We start from the raw sequence: 16,711 nt of genomic DNA, 5'->3' as shown, positions 1-16,711 counted from the left end.
TAACTCATGGTCTGAAAAAAATTCCCTACTAATAAACCCACGGAAAACAAAGGCGATATTTTTTAGAGCTAAAAATGTCAAATGGGCTGTACATACAGATTTAGTATTGGGTGGTAATATGATAGAAATAACTAATGTTGTAAAAACACTTGGCGTTCACTTCAATGAATTTATGCTATGGGACTACCACATCGAGCAAATGGAGAGTAAGCTAGCTCGCGTTGTCGGCATACTCAGAAGGTTAAAGTGCATGATACCTACTAGGACAAAACTTGTTATTTACCATGCCCTCTTTGATTCTCATGTTAAATATTGCCACTTGGTCTGGGGTACAACGACGCAAACTAATATTCAGAAGGTTTTGACATTACAAAAAAATGCAGTCAGAGCAATTGCGGGTGCCACATACTTAGCACATACGAGTGCTCTATTTGCAAAATACCGCATTATGGATGCAAGGGTTATTCATCAGTACCGTGTAATTCAGCAGTACAAATCTCAGGTACATAGTGACACCACATTTTTTGCTAACCTTGCGAATCTACGGGAAAATACCGCTGTTCACAACACAAGACACTACGAATATTGGTATGTACCTTGCCCACGCACAAATTACGGTTTTCAAACTCTCAGGTATGTGTTGCCATCATTCCTTAATAGTAACGCTTTCACTAATCAATCCATTCTTTCCGTTTCATATAACGCTGTCAGAAATATGTTCTTACAAAAGAATGAATCATATCCAACTGTAAAATAAACAAAGTGTCCATGTGCTGTGATTAAACTATCATTTGCGTGTGTGTAACAGTACCGAGACTATTCTGGTGATCTGATAGGAAGATATTGTACATATTTGTTATTTCATGCATTCTCTTGTTATTGTTTTACTGCTGTCTGTCATCGCCGTGCCAAGCCGCCACGGGAGATGGGAGCTTTGTCAAGCCGCGTGCGCGGCTTTTTTTCCTTTCTCCTCAGCCATTGTACATGACTGAAATAAATGCACTGAACTGAACTGAACTGAACGACAACGCCGACGACGACGCGAAACCCAGGAACGGACGCCAAAGAGCTGCGCTCTAAAAGGATAAATGTTTAAATGCAAATATGGCTATCCTTTAGGTATTCTGCATCATAAGCTGCTAAATCAAGGGAAGAGGAAGCAGTCTCAAACCGAATATAACATACGAAAACACTGCGGCGCAAACTAAGACGGACTTTTGTTTACAAACAGCTCACGAGTTACTTTGTAGTCGTGTTAAAAGTGAACACTCTGCTCTGTTGTGTACATATTTCCTCTCCATACATACTAATGCTATCGTCATGACCACACATAATAATCTATAAAACATCACATACTCTAGCTAAACGTGGCCGCTTATCCGCCTTCGTGAGGTCTTTACATCGGCGTGGTTAAAGGCGATGACTATCTTGACAGTTTATTGTAATATGTTCGAAGGTATGGACCGGATTAAAATGGGGTTCCTGATCGAGTGGGGACGAGGAAACAGCCCGGTGAGAGAGTGCCTGGGCGGCTGCGTGTGCTGCCTCGTTTCCTGTCAACCCCTGATGAGCAGGGGCCCATATAAGGTAATGGTGTGCGGGGTCCGTATCCCGTATGCAATTTTGGCAGCTTCGATAGGCTAGGAAGGGAGTGCAGCCTTGTTCGATGCCGTCGATTGTTATGTATTCCTGATCGTAATGTAAGCCCGCGAGAGCGATCGCGACCTCTTGTGCGTGTGTTGCACTGCAGGCTCTGAAGGTGTGGCCGTTGACTTTGTTGCTTTGGACCTGCCGCGGCCGCGTACCATCCCTCGTGGAGACGGCCAGAGGCGTCGACGTGGTATACACCTGTTTTGTTGCCATAATAGAGGCCTTGGGCTTACGCTCGTATCAAGTGCTTACCATTATGGTCTTTGTGTGACATGTTGGCTGGAAGAGGTCGCACATGGAGGGCGCGTCTCCACAGTTATGGGATGTTTGGTTTGGTTTATGGGGTTTAACGTCCCAAAGCGACTAAGGCTATGAGAGACGCCGTAGTGGAGGGCTCTGGAAATTTCGAACACCTGGGGTTCTTTAACGTGCACTGATATCGCACAGTACACGGGCCTCTAGAATTTCTCCTCCAAAGAAATTCAACCGCCGCGGCCGGGATCGAACCCGCGTCTTTCGGGTCAGCAGCCGAGCACCATAACCGATGAGCCACCGCGGCGGCTAGTTCTGGGATGTGAAACATGGCTTCCGTGAGAGTGGTGTGTTAGATCTGGAGTCGATCAAGAAGGTGGCGATCAGACTCCGTTTGCGACACGTACGTGTAATACTTTCCGGGAACTCCGGGAGGCGCACCTTATCAACCAGTACACGCGCTTGCCTGAGCAGCTGCTCAACGCCACCGAAGCAGCAGCTAAGCGCCGCCAACGAGAGGATCCTGATGCTCGTCCCGCCAAAGCACCAGCTCTTCGCCACCGATGATGCAGATGATCATAGCCGTCGACGAGAAGCGAAATTCTAAGGATGTAATTATCCTTAAAGTCTTTTTTTTTACAGAACACTTCTTGCGCAGCGTAGGCGAGCACGTGGAGGCATTCGTTTCGTAAAAAAAAAAAACAATTTCCATTCGAAAGACTCTCCGTGAGCTTCTGTATTCAGTCCTGCAAAGCTTCCGTATGTGATAACTGTTGCAACCTTTTAACAACTTTTCGCAGCAGTCCCTGAACAGTCGTCTGTCTCCCTTTTTGCAGTGCACAAAGCTCCAAAATGTCGTGTTCGTCGACGAAGCGACGCAAGGCCGCTCCAGCAGCCCTTGCCTCCTCCGCGCAGACTCGCGGCCAGCTTCCAAGAAACAAGCGCGGGCCAGCCGCTCCCACAAAAGCTCGCAGGCGTCTTCCCCGACGACATCTGATCCCTACAGCCCCGTCGGCTAACGCATTCCCCCGTTCCCCCTGACTGGCACCATGCTGTGACCAACCGCGCTCCCACAGCAGCGGAAGTGCTTTCTTGTACACTCGCCCTCTCTCTCCCCCCCCCCCCCCTCTGCAGTAATAAACCTCCAGTCTCCACCCAGCAACTGTGTTGAGAGCTTCCTAACTAACACAGCCATTAACACTGGCGACGAGAAGCAGGATTTAGAACGCACGCAGTTCGAAGTCTCACCGATGGCTGCTGAAGGACTACACGGTGACATCGAGCCTTTTAACGGCAAGAATTGGTTATCGTGGACACAGCGCCTCACCTTCTACTTCGTGGCAAATGACATCTCCAACGAAGCAAAGAAGCGCGCGCTCCTCCTGACGCTATGCGGACACCTTCGAGACTGCCTGCGCGCTGGTCGCACCGAAGACTCCTGGTGAAGTCAGCTATGAAGAACTGGTCACACTTCTCCAGAAGCACTTTGATCCCAGACCATCTGAGCTGTACAGCCGGTACGTTTTCCAGCGGCGTGACCAACTGCCGGAGGAATCGATCAGCAGCTACGTCGCAGCCCTCAGAGATTTGACAGCCGATTGCAACTTCGGGGTGCTAACGACAACGTCTGCAACATCGACGCCTCCGACAGAAAGCCATACAGCCGTCGTAACGAACCCCACCATTCTGCCCCAGGACGTCATGCTTCGCGACAGGTTCGTGTGCGGGATCCGCGACGAGCACCTCCAGCAGAGACTGTTCGCGGAGAAAGACTTGAAGTTTCAATGTGCTCTGGACCTGGCACTGTCATCAGAAAGTGCGTCAAGGCAGCAGCGAGGACTCAAGGGAGCGACGAGCTCCGCAGAAGTGCACAAGACTTCTCAACCCACAAAGGAATACAAGAACGCACCGCAGCAACGGCGTTGCTATTGATGCGACGGCTGGCACGAGGCTGCTACCTGCAAGTTCAGGACGGCGCAATGCCGCTTTTGTTCCAAGAAGGGTCACATCGAGAACGCTTGCATCACTCGGAAGAAGAAAAGCAAGGGAGACAAGTCTAACACCAGGCAAGGAACGCACAGTGTGAACGCTCAGTCCACGAGCAACGACACTACGCACAGCGATCCATGCTACGAGCTTCACGTAGTAAATGGGCGAAAACCCTGCCCCAACTACCTTGTTGACGTTGAAGTCGAGCGAAGGCACCTAACGTTCGAAGTCGACACGGGTGCATCATGTTCTCTGATCAGCGAGGCTGTTTACCACCAAACATGGCCAAGGAACGCCCCGAAGCTTTCGAGAGGACCCCTTGACTTGCGCACTTGGTCGGGAGAGGAACTTCGCACCCTCGGATCGGCACAAGTTCGTGTGCGATTTAAATCAAAGGAACGTGTGCTACCACTACTGGTGATGAAAGGAACTGGCTGCAACTTGCTAGGACGTGACTGGTTTTCGGCGTTGCACATCTGCGTGCAGGGAATTAACCAGGTAGCAGAGCCAAGTCAAGAGCTCCGGGAGGTTCTCGCACGCCATCCTGATGTTTTCAAGCAAGACATCGATGGCTACGTGGGACCTTTGGTTCATTTGGACTTGGAAGAAGGCGCAAAGCCAAAGTTCTGTAAGGCACGTCCAGTACCTCTAGCCTACCAAGAGCCAATGGAGGAAGAGCTCGACCGTCTGCAAAAGCAAGGCATCCTGGAGCCGACGCAACATGCCGTGATGGCCACACCTTTAGTGTGGGTGCGCAAAAGGGACGGCACATTTCGCGTTTGCGGCGACTACAGGAGCACTGCAAACGCAGTGGTCAAGAAGACGGCGTACCCGCTACCGACAACCGCGGAGGTATTCGCAAAGTTGCGGGGTGGCATTATCTACTCAACGCTTGACCTCTACAAGGCCTATCAACAGCTCAAGGTCGACGACAAGACAGCCGCATTGCTCACCGTCAACACCACCAAGGGATTGTTCAGGGTGAACCGGCTGCCTTTCGGAATATCTGCTGCGCCAGCCATCTTTCAGCGTATGATGGAGACAACACTAGCAGGAATTCCAGGGGTGAGTGTTTACCTTGACGATATTATTGTCAGTGGCAAAGACACTACAGAGCATGCGCAACGTCTGGACCAAGTCCTGTCGAGGCTAAGCGAGAAAGGGGTGCGCCTAAAGCAAGAGAAATGCCGCTTCGGCATAAGCTCAGTCGAGTTTCTAGGACACAAGATTGACGCTAAGGGTGTCCACACGACCGCGGAGAAGGTCCAGGGAATCCTTCACGCGCCGAAACCGACTGACAAGACCTCTCTGCAGGCCTTCCTAGGGCTCCTAGCATTTTATGATCGGTTTTTGGAGAACAGAGCTACGGTTGCCGCAGATCTATACAAGCTCCTCGAGAAGAACAGGCCATGGGCGTGGGAGAAAAAGCACCAGGCTGCGTTCGATGCGCTTAAGAGGTTGATACGATCTTCAACAGTGCTTGCGCATTATGACGAGACAAAGCCTCTCCTTCTGTCCGTGGATGCGTCACCATATGGCATCGGTGCAATTCTCGCTCAGAAAGATGCGTCCGGCAGAGAGGCTGCCAATGCTTTCGCGTCGCGAACCTTGGGAAGCGCGGAGAAAAACTACTCCCAGCTGGACAAGGAGGGTCTCGCGGTGGTTTATGGAGTGAGCCACTTTCACCAGTATATCGCTGGCCGGCACGTGACCGTATTAACGGATCACCAACCGCTCCTGGGCATCATGGGAGAAAGGAAACAGTTACCTCAGGTGCTCTCACCTAGGATGACCCGGTGGTGTTTAAAGCTAGCCACGTATGACTACGATTTGGTTTACAGGCCTGGACGCCTGCACCATAATGCTGACGCACTCAGCAGGCTGCCACTGCCCGCCCAAGTAGATGAGCCATGCCCACCTGGAGATGTGCTCATGCTGGCTTCCATGCCAAGCTTCGAATGGTCCCCACGTCAACTCGCGGAAATGACCCAGGAAGACCTGTTACTATCCCGCGTAGTGAGAGCTGTCGCTATTGGAGAGCTGCACAGGTTGCCAAAAAAGGAATTTTCGGTGTTCACTAAGCTTGGACCTGAGCTTTCGCTGCAAGAAGGTTGCCTTCTTAGAGGTATCAGACTGGTCGTTCCGACGAAAGCGAGGAAAGACGTGCTCGGAGCGGCACACACTGGTCACAGGGGCATAGTTGCTATGAAGGCATGCGCTCGAAGCTATTTCTGGTGGCCCGGTGTCGACAAAGACATCGAGAACACGGTCAAAAGGTGTGTGGCTTGCTGCCAGCATAAAAGAGCGCCACCCAAGGCACCACCTCCCGATTGGAAGCGCGCGACAGCACCATGGCACACAATCCACGCTGACTTCGCGGGCCCCGTGGAGGGAAGGATGCTACTAATTGTTGTCGACGCGTAAAGCAAGTGGCTCGAAGTGCGCTGCATGCGAAACATACAGTCACCAACTTTGATCGAGGAACTACGAAACCTGTTCGCTACGTTCGGCCTTCCCGAAAGGCTGGTAACGGACAACGGCCCGTCCTTTGTTTCTGCGGAAATGAAAAATTTCCTAAAGAAGAACGGGGTGACGCACATTACGAGTGCGCCCTATCATCCAGCCGCTAATGGGCGAGCCGAAAGAATGGTTTTCGAGACGAAGCAGGCTTTGGCCAAGTACAACATTATTGAACTAATTATGCAACACAATCTCTCAAATATCTGATACCAACTCTTCTCAACAGTTTTCTTCAAGAAAATATTGATATTCTTAACATTCACCTCAAACATTTAAAACAATTTTTTTTCCTTCATGATATTTTACGACACTATTTTTCTAATGTCCTTTATTAGTTTTATATCTTAAGCAATGTGCAGCTGTACCATACTTTTGTGTCCTTATCGCTATTTTCAATGTCTAAGAATAAGAATCCAACCGTTTTTTCCTTTGTTGTCAAATGATGTGCTAGACAGTTTTTGTGTGCCTTCATTGCTTCACATCATATATGCTGTGCTACTCATGCTCCTTCTGTACCCATAATTTCTTCATTGTGTACATTGTCGACTTGGGCGTAACACTGCATTTTGTGTTTGCTCCTAACCGAGAATTTGCTTTTCTTTTGCGCAGATACTTGAATCTATTGTACATTTCTAATTATTGTTTACATTATTCCTTATTACTTGGCTCTGATCCGTGTTCGGTCTATGATCACTACTGTTTTGCCTTTGAGAGGATAATGCCTTAGTCAAGCTGCGTACGCAGTTTTTTGCCTTATCTCCTCCATTGTATTTGACGGAAAGACCAATAAAAAAAAAAGCGCCGTGTGTCTCGCTAGACGGCGCTTCGCGCATCATTTAGCGTACGGGGCTCCGGACGCCTTCGACAAACTCCCCCCGCGCATCTGTTAGGTGCCTGGGTTTGCGTTGCTTTTCTTTAGGGGTCGCTTGTCGTAAATTTGCGCTTCTCCGCGGGAATGGGTTTCCTAACACTGCGGACCAGGGCACAGACGCGCCGGCATCCCAGCCCCGTCCGCGGTACATGCATTCCCCGAAACCGGGGGAAAGTGTCCTTGGGAATATGGGAGCGCTGAACGAATAATTGTTCCTGTGCACGAAACCTAGCCATGGCCGCGAGCTCTGAGCGGGCGGCAGTTGAGGTCGGAGCTCGGCAGGAGACGGACTTCCTCCCGCATGCTCGCTTAGTACGGCGGACTGTCCTAAGTCCAGGGGTGGCCGAGCTCAGTTATTCTTTTCTATGCTGCTGTCATCATTATAACTGTACTGTACCTTTTTGTTGCAATGATGTGTTAATTAAATAAGTGTTCTCAGATAATCTGGCCAATTCGAGAGGTTCATTTGGCGAAGCAGGGAAACGGGACCCACTAAAAAGAAAGAAACGACAAGCAACAATGAGTGAAAAAGAAGAGAGAAGAAAAGAACGAAGAAAAACAGAACATAAATTTTTACTCCGGTCCTTGCCTCTCGCCGACAGCTCTCTCTTCCATTCGCCGTCATCGACATTCACCCCGGTGGTGCCGCAATTCTCATCTCTAAAACGTCCTCCTCAGCGTTCTCCCTGCTTCGTGGCGAGTGCCTGGGCCACTTTGACACCGCTGACGATCTTTTCTTTGGACACTGATGTGACCTCCTCTAGTTCCGACGTCGCTGTCCTCACCTCACGTGGCGCTACTCCAGATCACACACTGTCTTTGGACATATTTTTACGATCCATTGACCGCGCCCTCTACACGGCTTACCGCGCAGCTCCTTGCCCTGCTCAAACAGTTTGGTTCATCGTTTGACCACCAGTCGACTTCTTTAGGACGTACGACCACTGTCGATCACCTCATTCTCCTCTTCGCCAGTGCCCCTACTCAGTTTCGCCTCCCGAGCGCCGCGTTATCGCTGAGCAAGTTCGCGACATGCTACAACGCAGCATTATTCAGCCATCTTCCAGTCCTTGGTCATTCCTAGTCGTAATGATAAAAAAGGACGGCTCGATGCGATTTTGCATGGACTATCACCGGCTTAACAAAATTACGCGCAAAGACGTTGACCCGCTACGCCGTATTGACGGCGCCTATGACTGCTTGCAAGGCGCCGACTTGTTCTCCTCCCTGGATCTCCGTTCTGACTATCGGCAAGTCCCGATGGCTGAGTCCGACCGACCTAGAAAGGCGTTTGTCACCCCTGACGGCCTCTATGAATTCACTGTGACGCCATTCGGTCTCTGTAACGCCCCGCCACGTTTGGGCGAATGATGGACAACATCTTGCGCGGCCTCATGTGGAAATTTTGTCTCTGCTATTTAGATGATGTTCATGTTTTAGCACAATTTTCCGACGCATCTGAAGTGCTTGCGCCAGATATTGAGCTGCGTCACCAGTGCTGGCCTTCAACTTAATCTCAAGAAGTGTCACTTTGGCGTCCGGCAGCTGGCAATATCCGGCAACCTCGTCTCCAAAGACGGCATCCTACCAGATCCTGCCAAACGCCATGCTGTGGTTGACTTCCCTAAACAACGTCTACAAAACAGGGGCGCCGTTTTTTGGGTCTATGCTCCTATTTTCGGCGCACTGCCCCCCTTTCGCCTCTGCCGTCGCGCCCCTTACGAAACTCCTGAATGGTCCCGACGATCCGTCTACGTGGGACTTAGCCTGCAATGAAGTTTTTGCTGCGCTCCGTTGCCTTCTAACTTCACCACCTAATCTTCCGCACTGCGGCCCTAGTGCCCCTACTGAGGTGCACATTGACGCAAGCGCGATCGGCCTCGGTGCTGTCCTTGCCCACCGCAAGCAAGAATTTGCTGAATACGCCATTGCGTACGTCAGTAGTGCTCTCACCAAAGCAGAGTCGAACTACACCGTCACAGAAACGGAATGTCTCGCCGTAGTGTGGGCTCTCGCAAAATTTCGCCCATACTTATATGGCCGCCCATTCACTGTCGTTAGTGATCACCACGCCTTGCGCTGGTTGGCCTCACTCAAAGATCTATCAGGGCGCCTTGGCCGCTGGGCCCTTCGTCTTAAGGAATCCGATATTACCGAAGTCCGCCGTTCAGACCGCAAGCACTCCGACGCCGACGTCGCGTCCCTCACGCCACTGCAATCTCCTGCGCCCTCATTGCCGATATCTGACTCCCTACTCGCAGCGCTCACTACCATGGAGATGCCCCTTCAACAACGCGAGGATCCATGGATTTCATCCATGTTCGAAGTCCTTCGTGCACACTCTACGGCCTCCTTCTCTCGGGCCCTTCGTCGCCCAGCTTCCCATTCTGCCCTCCGCAACAATCTACTGTACCACCGTAGCTATCGTCCGGAAGGCCGAAAGTGGCTTCTCCTGATTCCTCGTCATCTTCGGTCTGAGATTTGTGCACACCACCATGCCTACCCTCTGAGCGCTCACGCTGGCTCGCTGAAAACCTAGCAGCGACTACGGCAGAGGTACTATTTGCGTATCATGCACAATTTCGTTAGTCGCTACGTTCGGTGCTGCACAGCCTGTCAGCAGCCGAAGTCGCCACTTCGCTCCTCGAGTGCCCCATTACAGCCATTACCGTGCCCAACTCGGCTTTTAGGTCGTGTGGGCGTCGACCTATATGGGCCGCTCCCCTTTACAACCGCCGGGAATCGATGTATTATAGTCGCCGTGAGTCACCTCACTCGGTATGTTGAGATCGCTGCCCTACCTGCGGCCACTGCTCCCGACGTCGCCTTCTTCTTCTTCACCTTGCCCTGTATCACGGCGCTCTCGAGAACTCGTGTTTTCTTGTCTGAAGTTATTCACAACCTTCTCGATGCGTGCCACACAGTCACCGCAACACTACTGCTTACCACCCTCAAACCAATGGCCTAACCGAACAATACAACCGAAGTCTTTGGAACATAATCGCCATGTACATTCGCTCCGACAGCTTTAATTGGGATCAGCTTCTTCCGTTCGCAACCTATGCCTATAACATTGCATCTCAAGCAACCGCCGCCTTTGCCCCATCCTTTCTTTTACCCGGGCGCTAGCCTCTCTGACTGCTGGACAAAATCCTTCACTACAACCCCGATAGCTCGGAATACACTTCCCTTTCTGACATTACCCGCCATGCTGAGCAGTGCCGCCAGTTGACTCACTCTTTCACCGCAGAACGTAAAGCCCTCCGCAAACATGAGTCCATTGAAGACACGCCGGCTGTTCACTTCTCCACTGGCTCATTGGTCTGGCTCTCTGTTCCGGCTGCGTCCAAATGTTCGGCCAAGCACATCGGCCCTTACCCATCTTAGAGCGTACGTCACCTGTGAAATACATCATCGAACCGGTGACACCTTCTTTGGACCATCGCCGCCGTGGCCACGACGTCGTCACGTCAGCAACTTGAAGGCTTGTTACAGCCCCCTCGTCGTGTCCTCGCCTTGAGTAGCCAGGATGGCTCCTTCTTTTCGCCGGCGCAGTTGAAATGAAGAAGATGATCCAGCACCACTGCCAACGAAGACGAAGCGCTAGCGGGATGCTCGTGCTGGAGAACTGCCGCTTGTGTCCCGGTCTCTAGCCTCACTGGTTATTAGACTACTTGCGCTAGGGTCTTCGTCGCCGGCGCTGTCAACAAGCCAATAAACCGCTTTACATTTGCAACATCCACCAGAATAAGCTGCGTGTGGCTAACGCAGATGTTGTTGCTGCAGCTCTTTTCTTGGTATTTTTTCCTTTCATCGCACTGTGTTATTTGCACTTTACAACATGTATAAATCAGCGTTGTCACTTTTGCTTAATATTTTTGAGCGGCTTCAAATTTCTAATTGGCGTGGGAGCTGAATGAGATATCAGACCAAGTGCTGACACTCCAGCGGTTTGAACATTCATTTCGCCCCTAAGGAACTTCTCAGTTAACTAAGCCTTCCACTCAGATTAAAAGGCGTAGTACACAGTCGTTATTTTAAAACGCTTTCAGCTTCGAACTGCATGTGTGTGACGCGTCGGACTAAAAAATGCTTCCGAAGGCTGGGATTATCAAGACTTGCAAGAAGGCTGTTGATATTTCACGTTTTAAAAGCTTCCATTATGCAAGAGTTGGATACATTTTGCATGCGCATGTTCGTGAATTTGCCGGCATTTTGTAATACAGCATACTACTGAAATTGGCGCTATTGAATCTGCCGTGCTATCGTAATGGGGCGACGTAGAGCAGGTTTGTACGAATGCGCACTTGCGTGAAAAAGATAAGGCATCTTGTGCCCGAATAAATGCTTGGTGGGAATGTATGTATGAAAGAATACATTACCAAAAATCATGCTGCATATTTTGGAGCTTTGTGCACTGCAAAAAGGGAGACAGAGGTTTGTTCAGGGACTGCTGCGAAAAGTTGTTAAAAGGTTGCAACAGTTATCACAAACGGAAGCTTTGCAGGACTTAATACAGAAGCTCACGGAGAGTCTCTCGAACGGAAATTGTTTTTTTTTTTTCACGAAACGAATGCCTCCACGTGCTCGCCTACGCTGCGCAAGAAGTGTTCTGTCAAAAAAAAAAATCTCTGCCTCTCCCGTAAACGAGAGTAGAGTAAGCATGAAATGTTTACGGGCCTAATGTCATCTCGGTGGACACCCAAACCGCACCGTAAAGGAAGGGAGGAACGCCACCACCCGTTCGGCGCGATGTCTTGCCCTTTGAACGCAGCGCTTCTCCCCCGGATCACGTATGACAACGAAGTGTAACGTGGCATTTATGTGCTTTTTGCACGCCTTATTAGAAATCGGAAATTATAATTCCATGCATTATCAAACCCACAGCTCCACTGATATCTTGATAAACATTGAGAAGGCACTGGCAGCAGTTATTTTTTGTCTCGTTTGGAGACCAACCGGCGCTTGCATGCCGGTCGCGTAGGAGGGCTTAGATAGTCTCGTTAAATCTCGTTTAGTCTCGTACGGTGCCCGGATGTTCTCGTTTCAGAGCCCGGATGACTGGAATTCAGTGCCCGGATGAGTGGATTTCAGTGCCCGGATGATGGCTCTCGGTCTCGGCGTGACGTCACCACACTGCCGACAACGGGAGATAAAATCATTTCATGCTTAAAAAGACTCGAAGGACAATTACATCCTTAGAATTTGGCTTCACGTCGACGGCTATGATCATCTGCATCAGCGGTGGCGAAGAGCTTGTGCTTTGGCGACGCGAGCAGGAGGATCCTCTCGTTGGCGGCGCTTAGCTGCTGCTTCGGTGGCGTTGAGGAGCTGTTCAGGCAAGCGCGTGTACTGGTTAGTAAGGCGCGCCTCCCGGAGCTCCCGGAAAGTATTACACGTACGTGTCGCAAACGGAGTCTGATCGCCACCTTGTTGATCGACTCCAGATCTAACACATCACTCTCACGGAAGCCAGGTTCCACATCCCAGAACTGTGGAGACACGCCCTCCATGTGCGACCTCTTCCAGCTAACATGTCACAGGAAGACCATAATGGTAAGCACTTGATACGAGCGGAAGCCCTAGCCCGATATTATGGCAACAAAACAGGTGTATACCACGTCGACGCCTCTGGCCGTCTCCACGAGGATGGTACGCAGCCGCGGCAGGTCCCAAAGCAACAAAGTCAACGGCCGGACCTTCAGAGCCCGCAGTGCAACACACGCAGGACAGGTCGCGATCGCTCTCGTGGGCTTACATTACGATCAGGAATACATAACAATCGACGGCATCGGACAAGTCTGCACTCCCTTCCTAGCCTATCGAAGCTGCCAAATTTGCATACGAGATACGGACCCCGCAAACCATTACCTTATATGTGCCCCTGCTCGTCAGGGGTTGGCAGGAAACGAGGCAGCACACGCAGCCGCCCAGGCGCTCTCTCACCGGGCTGTTTCCTCGTCGCCACTCGATCAGGAACCCCATTTTAATCCGGTCCATACCTTTAAAGATATTACAATAAACTGTCAAGATAGTCATCGCCTTTACCCCGCCGATGTAAAGGCCTCACGAAGGCGGATAATCAGCCACGTTTAGCTATAGTATGTGATGTTTTATAGATTTTTATGTGTGGTCATGACGATAGCATTAGTATGTATGGAGAGGAAATATGTACACAACAGATCAGAGTGTTCACTGTAACACGACTACGAAATAACTCGTGAGCTGTTTGTAAACAAAAGTCCGTCTTAGTTCACACCGCAGTGTTTTGGTATGTTATATTCGGTTTGGGCCTGCTTCCTCTTCCCTTGATTTAGCTGCTTATGATGCAGAATACCTAAAGGATAGCCATATTTGCATTTAAACACTTATTCTTTTTAGTTGGTTTTCGGCATCAGCGTGTTGGAAACGAGTCCTAGGAATAAATTGAACTTTGTGTTCTTTTCAACTCTCACTAAAATAATCAAACTCTCCATGTGAGGTCGGCTTCTTTATGTTATCTGATGTGTAAGGTGACCAAGAAGGAAAATAAAGGATCCTTTTGCATATTTAATCGATTTTCCGATGAAGTTGAGAATGTCTGAATATGATTTCATAACCAGCTGTTGCAAATGGAAGGCCAGGGATGAAGGACCACACACTATAAAGAATTAATAAAAGTATTGGAGTGGTCACTTTGGTGCCAATCTGTTATTGCCGCACAGGAGAGTTAAAAAACAGCCCCTCGCTTCGTAAGACACAGGTTAGATCCGCACCGCGGCGGTTGCATTTCGGTGAAGGCAAAATGCTAGACGCCCGTACAATTTGGATTTCAGTAAGCATTAAAGAATCCCTGTTATCCAAATTATCTGCAGCCCTCCATTACTTCGTCTCGTATAGTCTGACTCCCTCTGGAACGTTAAACATCATAAACGAAATGAAAAAGGCACCTTTCTCATGTTGTTTCTTCCTAGTGATCTTTTGCACCGAAATAACTTTATTCACTTTATTACCCGGAGTTACTTTATTCATCAGCAATTAAAAATGCAGAACTCGCCTAATAGCTGTACTGACCAATTTTTATTTTTTTAGTACACAGGCTTCATACACACAGTCTGCTTCCCAATCAATGCTAACCAAAAATCGCCACGTGCTACTTCCCTGATTTCAAGAAGCTCGGTTCTTTATTATAATTTAACTGACCTGGCACCTAGACGTGTTTCGATAATTTAGCTGCTAACCAGCTTAGTGCTTTAGCAAGGGCAATTGGCGATCGCGCTGAATGCCGAAGGATTCATTTTTTTTTTCCAGTGGTAATGTTTGCTCTGCGGGTGCTACAAAATTGTGGGATGTTATCATGTTTCTCTGACTTATGTCTCAATTATCGCTTCTGCCAACCTGCTTAGTGCACTTTTGTTGGAGTTTGGAGGATGTCCCGATGCCCTCTGATTTTTTAAAGCAACCGGAAGGACCTGGGGGCGCTTTCATTCGCAAATATGGGCTATTGTTTTGGGTTTTAGCTTGAAAATATTTTCTCGCGCAAGAAACGCTTGTTATAATTTTATGCTCTCTGTAACAACGGTCACTTTTGACAGTTTGCTTGTACCTAACGTATGAAAATAGCTGATCGTATTTTATAGCTTACCGACATGGGATGTCTGCCGGCGGGGTAAACATATTTCTAGTACTCTTGCTCTGAATTCAGGTGCAGGAAAACAGCAACTCAGCATGAGCGTGAACTGAGTTCATTACATTTTGAAGAAAAATGCAAAGCAATGGTTGCCTTTGACTAAGCAAGTAGAACCAAGTTGAAGAAATTTGCTGCACTACTGCAATCTCCTCTCGTAGGAATGAATGTCCTTTTAAATTGCATCAAGCACATTATGGGCGCCTAAAAAAGTTTAATAAATTTCCCAGGCTTATAAAACTATACAAACGGAACCTGCATGTGTGTGTTAGTAGCATCAGGTCCGCTTTGCTGCTGGCATCGATTGCCAAGCTGGGTTTGCCAAGCATTTGTCATAATGCAGCGAGCATACTTGGCAGACTTGAACTAAACTTACAATACTCTCAGACTGTACAGGAGAGTGACAGTGCTAAATATAACTATTCTACTTCTCCGGAAATCTCAAACTGAGCCGGATATTTATGTCTCACTGAACAATTAGTCCTTAGTGCAGGTGCCTTTTAGGAATCGTTCAAGAAAATGCCGTATAAAAACAGCCTTTATGCTTGTGATAATCTAGTACACCACAGCATTTAGCATTTGCTGAGGCATGCACTTAGCAGAGTAGAACTTGCTGCCTTTTTGTAAAACATACAAGGACACCGCGGCATCGCCGGCAAACACCGTGCGAACGAGGCCGCGCGAACTGGTCACCACGAGGGCGATTTTGTGTCCATCCACGTCTCCAGAGCCGACGCAGCTGGTAGGTTTCCAACCCTGGCGCGAGAGATCACGCTTGACTTGTGGTCTTCTGGCCAGTTTTGGAACTAGCGTCTATTATCCCTGGATCCTGACCGGAAGTTACGGCTTCCAACTAGCCTACCACGACGTGATGCAACTTTGCTGTGTCAGCTGTGATTTAATTTTGCATTCACGAACCACTTCTATGCTATGAGTGGCATGGCTGAGAGCCCTGCCTGTGACACCTGTGGCCGTGATGAGACCATTTCTCATATTCTTTGGGAATGTCCAGCGCACAGTTCTGCAAGACATTCTCTCCGCATTGCGCTGGAACCCACGGCTTCACGCCCTCTAACGGAGCTCCAGATTGTGGGACACTGGCTGCGGAGATCATCGGGTCTGCCAGGCCCTCTTGCGGTTCTTGCGAGTGTCGGGACTGCACGACAGGCTCTGACTTTGCCTACGCAGGGTAGCAAACTGGTTTCGGCTACCGATCAACCTCCCCGCCTTTCCTCCTCCTCTTGTTCCTCCTTTCTTCTCAAGAAGAAATACACGAACACAAACACCGAAAGCATTATGAGGCAAGTGCTGAAAACTAAACGTTTGCGTGAAACATCTCTCACAGAATTACTGCACATTCCCAAGGGCTGTCATAAAAGAAGGAATTTCATAGGACTGAAAACTCTATCTATACAGCACATTTCCTAACTAAAAGATAACCTAGAAAAGAGGGCCGAAAATAGGCCCTTTCTATCATTACCCCTTGATTCACAATGTTGCCCACGGGAACCAATCGAAATGTAAATTCCTAAAGAGGCGCATCGCGTGGTCTCATTTAGCGCCATCTCATGTGAACTTTAAAAAGGTGAACCTCCCCTCCTGAAAGCGAGAGGGCAGCACCCATTAAGTGATGCTAAATAGCAGGAACAATAGAGAAATTTTTAAACTAGTTTCAAAATTCGAAAACTAGAAACAAAAATAAACTCTTTTGTTGAAATAACATACTGTAGCACAGAAAAGCAAGCAACTTTTCCAGCCACGTT

The sequence above is a fragment of the Amblyomma mixtum genome, chromosome 4, assembly GCF_055824585.1.
Source record: "Amblyomma mixtum isolate Tamu chromosome 4, ASM5582458v1, whole genome shotgun sequence".
Classification (NCBI taxonomy): domain Eukaryota; kingdom Metazoa; phylum Arthropoda; class Arachnida; order Ixodida; family Ixodidae; genus Amblyomma; species Amblyomma mixtum.
This window is presented reverse-complemented; position numbering follows the sequence as displayed.